Genomic DNA, 12,462 nt, shown 5'->3' on the forward strand with positions numbered 1-12,462 from the left:
AATTGCAAGTATCTTAAGTTTGTTAGATTATCTCCGCGATATTACGAACAAGTTCCAGTACCACGGACAGCGACTTCAAGCCCAAGTGTCTACTTCCGGTCCATTGAGCGGTCGCTCCGAAGAGTCGAGAAGCGAAATTCACGATTATTTCAGACAAAAAGTGTATTTTCATTTCAAACACAATCATTTTGAATGATTCAACCGATATTTTATTTGCAATTTGATTTTGTAGTTGACTTTTGTTTGGCTCAGTTCATAAAGTGTTGCTTGCGTCGTGAAAAACGCTGTCCAAATCCACACCAGCGTGTTCATGATTTACATGAGCGTCGTCTAAAAGTCTGATGTTGCAGACATAATAAAAGCCAACTGTAGGCTGTGACAGAACGCGAAATCCACATTAAATCTTACATTCAGCAAAAAAGAAAGTTTGCATGAAGGATTCTCGCTGTTTTTCCTGCTGTTACATTGTCCTCAGAATCTGCCAAAGTCTCCCACTGACGTGGAGCGTGGAGGTGTCAGCGTGGAATGAGGTGGTAGGTGCACTTGCGGTGACTGTGGACGGCGACGGCGACGATGATGAAGCTATTTGACTGTGTCACAGGCAGTCACGCTACAACCGCACTCTGCAGGGAAGTGAAGCGCTTCATATATTATCAGTGGACACGAGTGACACCGCCAAAGACAGAGTGCCCGGTGCAGAGCTCTCGCAGCCCGAGACCTGAAACATTCCCCCATATTTTTCACCGGCTGTCAGGACGTCTAATAAAGCGGGGCAAAATGGAGGGACGGTGCAGAGCTGAGGGTGGATGAAGTATCTTGCACTGATGTAATATGGATTATAAATCTAATTTAATTACCCAGTGTGGGGACAGGCTGTAGAAGCCATGAGTGGATTTATTGTGTCTTAACTTGGCATCTTAACGACTTTGTGCTTTTAATATCATTACCCTGTAATTTATTCTTTTTCGTGCACTCGCTCACACACACGCACGAGCACACACACACACAGCAGCCCAACACCCACAGTGCAGTCATAATCTTTTTAAGCAGAGAGCTTTACAGATCATCAGACTCAGTGACAGCTATTGATCCATAAACTCCCCCTTTAACTCATCCCGTGCTTCTACTGTATGTCATCACGGTGAATATCGCTTATGCAGGCGTTCGTTTACATCTCACAGTAACATTTCATCACTGAAGAGTTCAGCGAGCCCTGCGCGTGTCACTATAAGCAGGTTAATATCTGTGATAATCTGACATTAACAATCCAAGAGGAAACTGCCTTCACCAAAGCCTTTGAAAATAAACTGAGTAAAAACAACCCTTTGTCTTAGGTGGATTCATTCTGTATTTACCTACGATGATTTATTCCGATCCAGTTATTCTAGTGTGTTGTCATACTCACGTTACACCAGTGGTCTCAAACTCACTTTTTGTGGCACCCAATCAATTTCATATGGCCGGTCACTTACTGCTGTATGTTTTTTATGACAATTTCAAAAGGTATTTATGTATTTTAGTCTGAAATCTCTACTTAAATTAAATTTAAGACAATTCCAGGACATATTTTTTTGTTAAATAGCGTTAAATTGCAAATGTATCTGAAATTTCTACTTAAATTTAAATGTACGACAATTCTGCAAAATAAATGTGTTTTTATTGAAACCTATATATCATTCAACAAACACTTTTATTTTGATACTTATTATTTTGAAATATTATCAAAAATAACACATTTTTGCACTAAACATGATGAAATAGTGTGATATAGTTTTAAGATCATATCACCAACATGTATGGAAATGCTGCTTTTTCCCTAAGAATGTGTTTTCCAATTGACCGTCCCCCTCATGACCAGACTAGACGTCCATTGGCCCCCCAAGTCATTTTGAGTTTGAGACTCCTGTGTTACACCATGAAACATGATATGATTCTTATCAAAAACCACTATTTCACACCTAAGGATGAGATAACAAGCACTCACAGATTACATCTTCTATCTCTCCTGCAACAAACATATAATATAGTAATTCCCAACAGGAAAATTCCCTTTTTTCACACTGCACCACTCTTTGTTTGTCCCTCATTCTCTACTATTGTTTCTATCGCTGCAGATCACCCAGCTGCTTGTATTTATTCTCATTTCATGCGTCTCCTCCTTTCTACTGCCGTTCTCTCGTCCTTGTTCTCTTACCGGCCGTCCCACGCCCTCCAGTTCAGCCTGTCGGCTTCAATATAAAAAGACAAAAGGTGGACAAATAGACAGAAAGAATTAGAAAGAGATAGAAAATGAGGGATGGGACAATGAAGGCAGCTTCACTACTCCTCCGTCTTCTCCTTTGCCTCCCACCTTGTCACATAAATAGTTTCCAGAGGCCCCTGTTCCACATTAGCTTAGCTTGCTATTCAGTTGAGCTATCGACTTAATGCAATCCCCTAAATGCCTGCTGTATGGCCTCAGTGACAGTGACATATTTGTTTTGCAGTCTTCTGCAATCTGATGTCTGCCACCATACTAAAGGTTTGATTAATGCGGCTGCTTTTGAGTCACGTAATTGGCCGCGACTGAGCTGCCAAACAATCACAAAGTCATCGCCGCCTGCTATTGGTTGGCCAAGTGTTGGAAAAACTAATGAAGCAAAAGCTTAATTCAGCCGCACTCACCAGAGGCGACGTCTGACAACAAACAACCAATCACTCAAAGACCATTTGTTGCACATGGAGTGGACTGATTGATTTGTCCAGATGAAGTGTTGTGTACATGGCTGTGGTGAGGGCGAGGGTGCCATCATTTATTATTTTATTTGTTTGTTTATCCACTGACAGTATAGCTGCGATCATTAACACGAGACTTGTCAGTGGTTAATTGATCATCAGTTAGTCGCAGTTTGTAATTTAATCAATTATAAAGACATAAACTGATAATCGGAGACAACGGGGACGAGCTGTGCGACTGCGGTCGTTGCTAAGTAACATGTACAGTTGTACAGGTGAAACACCAAAGATATGTGGGTACATTTGTTAAAACTGTTGGATGACTGGAGGAGGAAAATGTGCTTGGGATTGTCAACATTGACTTAAGTACAAATACTTTGTTTCTGTACAAATTCTGTAAATCTGTACTTTACTTTGTCATTTATCTTCTTTTTTTTTTAGCAACTTTTACTTTTACTCCACTACATTTCACCTCACTATCTTCATTATTTGTTACCACTAAATAAAAGAAGAAAAATAGTCGGTAAATGGACTGTATTTTGATGATCACTCAAAGTCGCTTTACACCACAGTTTTGCCATTCACACACATTCATCTACATGCAGCGCATTTTCTAACGCGTGGTTAAGCGGAGCCGGGAATCGAACCCACAACACTCCAGCTGAAAGACGACCACTGAGCTACCCTAGTTTAATTCAAGCTCCTCACTTTTTTAATACTTTTACTTCAAAAACCTAAGTAGAATATCAGAGAATTACTTTTGATACTGAAGTACAGTAAATGTCAAATAGTATACATAGACTTTTACTCAAGTAATAATGTAAAGTGTACACTCTATAAACAAAAAACCTCTTATATTCTCTAAGTGGTTCAAACCATCAACTATTAGTGACCACATTATGCTCTTCTTTTCCATTAAGTGGTTACATTTGCATTGAAGCAGAAACTGACCATTATTTTTACTTGTCAGACAATTAATTAGTCCACTTTTTAAAAAATATTCAGTTTAATATCTTGAGTGACAGAAATTAAACAGCATCAAACCATTATATTTGAGAAGCTACACATATTTCTTGTCTAACAATTTGTGAATGATCAAAATAGTTGTTTTATGTATATGATTTGAATTTACTGATCAGTCAGTTTTAATGTTCCTGTTAGTTGTTTAAAACGTCACTTTTAAGGCAGTGGAAGGTGCCGTTGGGAAAACTTGAAGCTCATGAGATTTAACCTCGCGTTCAGGACGCGACCTTATCGGGTCACACAGGCCATTAAAGAGAGGTCAAGAAGGGAATTATTGACCCATTTTAAATTCAAACAAAGAAGAAAAAAGAAAAAATACTGAGAGAAATGATTTAATTTGTCCTCATTTAAAAACTTTTTCATGCACCGAATACAAAATGGTGCATGTAAAAATACTTTCCTTGTGCTCATATGTGGTTGAAAAGTGAAGATAAATCACATCAGACTCGATTTATGAGCTTCTATCTTAAGATCCCAGGGTTCTAATGGGATTTATATGTTTTCTACAATTATGTTGTTTGTTCTTTGGTCTCTTGGGGTGCTGGTTTTTTTTTTTGTTTTTAATCACACACAAATAAATCTTAGTTTTATGGCTTTTCAAACTTCTCCCAGCTCTCAGTATTTTGCGGTTATTGCCTTCACGCATCCATGTGACCCAAACACTTTAACAAACGCGTACGCCACAATGCCCTCTATTGTTTGCAGCGTCGCTAATGCAAGTCACATTCGGCGCTCTCGCTGTTGTCTGTGGAGATCTCATAGTCGCATACAGTATGACTTGCATCACAGTGATGATTTATACCCCGGTTTTTTCGCTGTAAACACAATGAGCGCGAGCCACCATACTGCGTGCACGCAGCCGCCGTCGTATTTTACATCATTAAAACACCAGCTGTTGCAGCGCCGTCTGCATTTATTACACACAATAGGACTATTCACACAAGCTTGTCAGTGTGTATACAGTAATACACACTCACTGGCAAAACACACGTGTAAGCGTTTAAAAGTTAAGAAGCGAATGAGTGGACGAACACTCCGTGTCTGCATTTCTGTAGATTTGCAGCAAATAAAACTGCAACTTAAAGAATGTATGTTAGTGTCTCACAGGATTCAAGACGTTTGCAATAATTTAAAAGTAAAAGCCTCCATTAACCCTTAGAACATAGAGCATTTTAGCTGCTTTTTTTCATTACTATGTCAAAAAGTACAGAGGCTATAAGAATGTGCATCATAATGAGTGTCTTTTATCCTTTTTTCTGAACAACCTAGGTAATCTGATGGAAATAAATTTCTATATAAACATTGGAATTAGATTTGCGTCAATATTTTCAAACAACACTTTTTAAGAAGCTAATAAAATAACGTATAAAAGTGTTGTTTTCAAACAATAAAATACAATATTTATACAATAAGTGTTGTTAGCTTCTTAAAAAGTATTGTTAGCTTCATGAAAAGTGTTGTTAGCTTCTTAAAAAGTATTGTTAGCTTCATGAAAAGCGTTGTTAGCTTCTTAAAAAGTATTGTAAGCTTCATGAAAAGTGTTTTTAGCTTCTTAAAAAGTGTTGTTAGCTTTTTTAAGTGTTGTTAGCTTCTTAAAAAGTATTGTTAGCTTCATGAAAAGTGTTGTTAGCTTCTTAAAGTGTTGTTTGCTTGATGAAAAGTGTTAAAAAAAGTGTTGTCTGAAAAGCAAAAAGTACTCAAAATGTTTAAAATCTGACTTAATTTGGAAAATTTGGGAAAAAGTTCACTTGACTCGTTTTTATGAACAAAAAGAAAAGAAAAACTATGTCTATTTTGTGACTTCTGCACAATTTTGCATTATTGCTACTTTATATCACTACTAAGAATGCAATATAAAATTAATCATAACTTCGATTCAACAACGAAAGCGAAGACAAATGCATTTTTTAAAGCCTGAAAATGTGACCTGTAAACACACACCCCCAGGATGTCCATATAAGGAGTTGTGTATTATTTCCATGGCAATTTACCATGGATGCACCTGCGGTACAGGTCCGTGCTGTGTGAGCACTAAGGGTTAAAGAGACAACTTTTGTGTCCCTAGCGGTTCCTGTTTGGACGCAATAACGCAGCACGAACAAGAAGCTGGTAAAACAAAACCCTGTACTTTTCATTGGAAGTTGTGTTGTGTATAACACGTGTCATAATATCCAGCATGCACTGTCTGAAAAACATGAACCTGATGAACACTTTGTTTTGTCCTCATTGTTTTGGACAGAGAGTGATCCAGTTTCGCTTCGGCTGTAAATCAGCTTGACATTTGTTGGCAAAAAACCTGTCATGATGGCCAAGAGAGTGCTTAGAGGAAGCTACAGGGGACCAATATAAATGTGAATTATGTCATTTTTTCCCTATCGTGAAAAACGTTTTAACAACAAGCTATTTCAGCTTTAACTTCCATGATACTGAAATAACTAAAAGCTCTTAAAGGTGGGATGGAGCGGGTTTCTTTTGCCCCCAGAAGAAACTGTTGAGTGCATTCTCACCCCATTTAATTAATGGTTTCAGAACGGTACCTACCTTGATAATTACTGAAATAACAATGTGAAAGAACACCAGTAAAAACATGAGGGCAGCCACTCCCCCACTCCCCTCCCCGACCTGCCCGGCAGCCATGGTCAGCGTGCGGTGCTCTGTCAAAACACGTCAGCGCAGAGGTCAGGGCTAGGCGAAGAGGAACTGGCACTCCTCACCCGCTCTGGGCAGGGGAGGAAAGTGGGAGGTTTGTGACTGACAGAACCCACAGAGAGACAGTCGATCAGTCACAGAACGGCCGGCCTTGGCCACAGAGAAACAGACGGAAAGAGCAACCCGGGCCGCTCTGCCGCCAGCTAAGTATTACTGGACTATGAGTGGAAAATCCAAAAGGTTACAGGAATATTTGCTTCTTTTTTTTCCCCCCTTCATCCCACACTAGTCCTAGACGAGACTAGGCCTTGGCATGAGAAATACAGAATGGAGTTAGAAGTAATAAGATCCTTCTCTTAAAGAGGAAATAATTGAATTCAAGCCAAATTACTGACACAGCAGAAGGGAAATATACATAAAGTGGCAAAAAGGAAATTAAATAAAGGATTAACACATGGGAACCTAAACTATCCTGCCTATTTCTACCAGACACTGTAATAGCACTTTTCTATTATGCAGTTCTACAGTGTCTCTCCACCGCTCTACTCTCTACTTTGACTCTTCCAGTGACAACACTCTCTGACCAATCGGTGGTCAGCGGTCTGTTGATGTCACATTTTCATATCAGCTCAGCTAACGTGGAGCCTCGCCAGAGCAGGTACTTAAAAAAAGCAGGTACTGTCACTAATGGAAAAGCCAAAAAAAGGCTCAGATTAGCATGTTATATCATGTTTGGTTAATCCAGTCATTCCAATTCATTATTATATTCTAATTTGTTTCACAATAACCCAAAAAAATAGTCTCTTCACTCTTGATCAGTAAAACTTAGCATGTGTACCGAAAATGTTTTAAACCCGAGTGATGAACTAATTTTCTGCCTTGTGATGTTTTCTCACCCGTTTCACCCACGCGTGAATCGCAGCTTCACGGCCGCGCCCGAAACAAAACAAGTTGGAAGAACAATTGCATGGTTCTTAATGATAATGTTACCATAACTATTTTTGCATCTTATCTAAATATAAACTACTGAGCACTGTCCCATGTTTTAGAAAAGTAAAGATTGCAACACAACATTAACACAAACAGCTATGCAGAAAGCCAAAATATGAATGCACGTTATAGCATTACAACAGGAAGAACAAATGAATGCATTCACCCGGATCCGACGTTGCTAATGATGCTGATCGGAGCCAAAGCTGATAAAAATCTGCTCGCATTGCATGTGAGTCATGTGACATGGGAGTGAACGCCAACGAACACATTCCTACAGGTGAAGAAATGTTTTCTTATTTAAATGTTGGTGAAACAAGTTCCTCCAAAGACACAGATTTGTTTTTTTCATTTGTTTAGCAGCCACAAGCCAAACATTAAGCCAACTACAAATGAATCTTTACAGTAGGGATGCACGATATCAAAAAAAGATATTACGATAAAAACAGTCAATGTTATATGACAATATGTTATAAAGAACAATCGCAATAAAATGTCAGATAATTAGTAATGAAGTTTTGTTGCAGAAACTGTGATTTTAAACGTCTTTATGGACAGAAAACAGTTAATAGTAATATTGCCTTGTGTCTCAAACTGTGTCTGCATAATAAATCTATATCACAGTATATTGTCACTGAATTATTGTCCAGCCCCTACAGTGATATATTACATTTGATCCCCGTTTAATTTTTAATGTAAAATCTTAATTTGCAATCTCACTGTAGCTCCAAAATATGTGAAATTTCAACGGTGAATTGGTTCCCAGTCAAACGTTAAGTAAAAATACCTCTGAACTGTTATTGAGAATAGTAGTGAAGTAAATGAACATGGTTACTTTCCAGCACAGAAAGAAAGAAAGAAAAAAAACACCTCCAGGTGACCAGCGTGAAACAAAAGACAGACCTTGTGGAAATAAGCTGTAGGAGATGTGTTTTTTGTCCACATATAGGTTTCTAAACATGTGTGTGGCCACATGTTTGTGTGCGTGTGTGCGCGAGTGAGTGTGTGAGAGTGAGAGAGAGAGTGTGTGTGTGTGTGTGTGAATGTGTGTGTGTGTCTATGCTGCCAAGTGATTTATGGGCCCTGTCTTCCTCTGCCAGCAGTCTGTCTCCTCTAGCATGGAGGATGAATGGCCCACTGTCAGCCCTGCCTCAACCTCTCCTACTGGCTCTCTCTCTCAAATTACCTTTCTTCTTCTCTGTCCCCCACTTCTCTTTATCTTATCTCCCCACATGCTCTTCCTCTCCATGCACCTTGTCATCCTCACTTCCTTTTACTCTGGCCTATTCTCTCCTCTGCTCACTTAGCTGATTTGATCCTTATTTCCCCTGTTCCGTGAACCCACCCCCCTCCGCTGCCCCAGCGATCTCCTCGTCTCCTCTGTGGCTCTGGGATGTGTTTTGACCAGATCACGACCTCTAATCTGATTTCAGGGACACTTCATCTGAACTGGACGTTTTGAACATTTTGGCAAGTCGGTGTCGTCGCTGTATCTCCTTTTCCCGCACTCGTGATGTTTCAGTGGCGAGATGTTGACTTTGTTTTTACGCTTTTACAGCGCCATGAGCAAACTGGAGGAGGATTTGTTCTTCTGTGCCATGATGGACTGCAAAAATGTTCACCAGCTAAAACTATACTCTATTAAATGTACATCCCCCCAATCAATTGCATTTCGAAAAAAGAAACAAAGCTGCGACTACATCAATATGCAGAGTCCCGGATTGATCGACCAATTAATGACCCACTTTTACAGAACTTCGATTGATTAAAGACCACACTATAGCCAAAGTGGCATAAAAGGTCAAACTTCTGCACAAGCATTAGTCACAATCAAACAGTTTAATTCAGGGCTGTCAAAGCTAACGCGTTAATCGTTGCGATTAACGCGGCCGAGATTAACGCGATGAAATAATTAAACGTAGTTAACGCAAGTTTGTTTGTTCGGTGAGTGTCGACCTCTGACATGAAAGCCGGGAATTATCTGCATGAAACAGTCACTCGCCTGCAGTCAGTCAGAGAGGAGAGACCGAGAGATGGTAGCTGAAGATGGAGAGACGTGAGGGATTGCTGGGCGGTTTAAGGTTTCATTTTAAGAAGCTGAGCGACGGAAACCGACAACTACCTGGGTGTAGAATTTATTGATACTTTGCCTTGACTGTCAAAAAAAAACAGATCAACTAATTGCTGAGACCTGCACAGAGGAATTCCTCGACATCATCAACGAGTGGAAAGTGAGTGGCAAACTAACCACTCCAGGCACCCATAGTGCCCGGAGACTTCCATTAGGACACCTACCCTGCACCCTGTTTCATTGCTCGTTCATTTAGTCATTAGAAGAAAAGAAAACTTAATTTGCATTTGAAAATGTGAGATGAATTAGTTATTTTATCGATTGACAGCTCTAGATTAATTACATACTGTAGAATTCATGTCAAACAACACAGCAAAGAACTTACAGTCCACCATCAAATGTAAAGTACAATAATAGCATGGCAAACCATATGCAGAGTTAATAAGAGGTCTCATGAAGTGACAGAAGATACTATGGATTCCCTGGTGTTTGTGAAATGTTTTTTATAGAATTGGCTTATTCTAATTCATATAGACAAACGTATCCTCCCAGAAAAGGAAAACATAATGGCTTGTGTATCTAAATATGTGGTGGAGTTGCACACACACACACACACAATAAAAGGCCACTGCTACTTTCAAAGTGGCCACTAAATCCTACACAGAACTAAATACAGCCATACGTGTCCCCAAGCAACAGGGCGTCAACAAAGATTCTGGCGTAAAATCAATGACAGACTCCGCAGCAGTGAAGGTCACGAGACACTTCATAAGTCACCAGCCACCATAAAACAAACAAACAAACAAACAAACGAACAAAAAGGAAGGAAGGTGACCTCTAACAAACCAACCAAGAACCAGAGCACTGAGTGTTACAAGACAGAAGAACAGAGCGCCATGGGGCAGTGAGTCAATGAGCCAATAAATAAACATCTGATCATCTTCACGGCTCTCACTCACGTCTTCCTCACTTACCTTCCTTACTCAGATTATTCAAGCAGCATGAACACAGGCCAGATAAAGGCAGTGGCTTAGGGTGCATTTACACCACCCCTTCTTAATAGAACCCTAGTTTGTTTTCATGGAAAGTCCAGTTCATTTGTGGAGGTGTGAATGTGTAACCGAACTCTCTGGTCCGCCTAAAAACATAGGTCTCGGTTCGCTTCAAGGGAACCAAATGCAGGAAGCGGACTACAAAGCAGGGCATTGTGGGTAAACACAACCGAAACATACGCATGTGAGAAACGGCTGAGTCCATTGTCGTATGTTCACATAAAAACAAAATAAATAAATTAAATAAATTCTTGCTCATTGTTTGTCTTGTCTTCTCCTTCAGTAATCTTTGATGCAGCACCGCCTCAGGTGAGGAGGGGAACACGTTATTTGAAAGGTTCGGTTTGTTTCTCTTAAGTGCAGCGGCTGAATGTGGTAACCCCCAATTGGAAACGACCTTACATTTGACCATTTGAGTAGGAATTGCCTCCATGAATTGGTCCCCACTCAGGAGATTTAGAAGATCAACTGTAACTCCTGTATGATTTACAGTAATCTAACCATAACGTACTAATCCACATATTTCTGATGAGACATTTATATGTATTTTCTGAGGATGGTGGAAGTCCAACTTTACTTCAATCGCTTTAATACACTTGAGATTCTGGAGAACATTTACAGCAAAATCACTGAACTAACTGCTGGTAAATTACATTTGGATTTACTGGGGAAAGTTTTCCTGCTAAAGAACTTTATGCTTCAAGATGCTGTTGGATGGAGGTTTGGATTTTACAGCAGGTTCATTAAATCAGCGGAGAAGATTAGGTTCCAATGTAAATGTGAAATGTTTAGGTTTTATTATGATATAGTTGAGGCTGTGAACACGGATCAGTCTGAGTGCATGAAATAATACAGATTGACACAGTGATGATGTTCCAGTTAAAAAAAAAAACAAATACTGCAGATCGAGTTACAGCCAATTCAGCCGGGAGTGCAATTTTGTCGATTACTTACTTATTTGTCCAGGAGCTGGTTTTGATTACTCCTGGTTTTTCTTGGGTTTGTATTCTAAAATACAGAGACTGCCCAGGGAGAAAGGTTTGGGCTCATGTGTAATCAGCATAATCACATTTCAGGGAAAAAGATGGATAAACTAACAATGCAATGATTAAGGTCAATCAAGTAGAACCTTGGAAATGGCAAGGATGAAGAATAGCAGCTACAATAGAACGGTATGATTAAAAAAGGAAGAAAATGGATGGGACAAAACAAAAGATGGGGAAAATTAGCAAAAAGGCCAACAAGTGTACTAATGTACGTACTACTGTACATAACATTAGAGCGATTGCTCTAAGACAGCAGAGGAAGCTCAGCTTCTTCTAAAATGTCGTCAAATATGCACTCTGCTGTATTTATGCGGCATAAACATCACTTCCACAGAAGCTCAGCTTCTCTCTGTGTCAATGGAGCAGTGGGCCCTGCCCTGGCACATTAGATGCGCCCAGACGTTTGAGCCAAAAACAAAAACAATGGGAGTCCAACTCAATTGAGTTAGTTTGTTTTGCTTCGAACTTGCAGGTGGAGATCATATTTGAACCTTAAAATCGGCTTAAAGTTAAACAAATACAGATGCACATCAGACCTTTTGAAGAATTTGCAGAGGGTGCTGTGAGTGCAGTTTGGCCTTACATCTAAAATTAAACAACCAGAAAAAAACTAAAGTGATATAGAGTTATTTTGCTGTGAAAATGGAGGTGAGCAGAGAATGAAGTTTAACCTCACATGACTTACAGTGAGTGTATGTGGTAAGGCAAGAGAAGACCTGAAGAAATAGTGTGTCATGTACTACTCATTTAAAGTTGATTTCTGGTAAAAGTGACAGCCCTATACATGCATACATCTGCTGATGTACTATGTTCACGATGACTGATGTACTATCTCCTGTGTGTACTAGAATTCAATTCTTGCAACACATATTCTCAAAGGCAATATCAGTACAGCAATAGGTAAATGAGACATTTT

The sequence above is a fragment of the Solea senegalensis genome, linkage group LG21 (assembly GCF_019176455.1).
Source record: "Solea senegalensis isolate Sse05_10M linkage group LG21, IFAPA_SoseM_1, whole genome shotgun sequence".
NCBI lineage: Eukaryota > Metazoa > Chordata > Actinopteri > Pleuronectiformes > Soleidae > Solea > Solea senegalensis.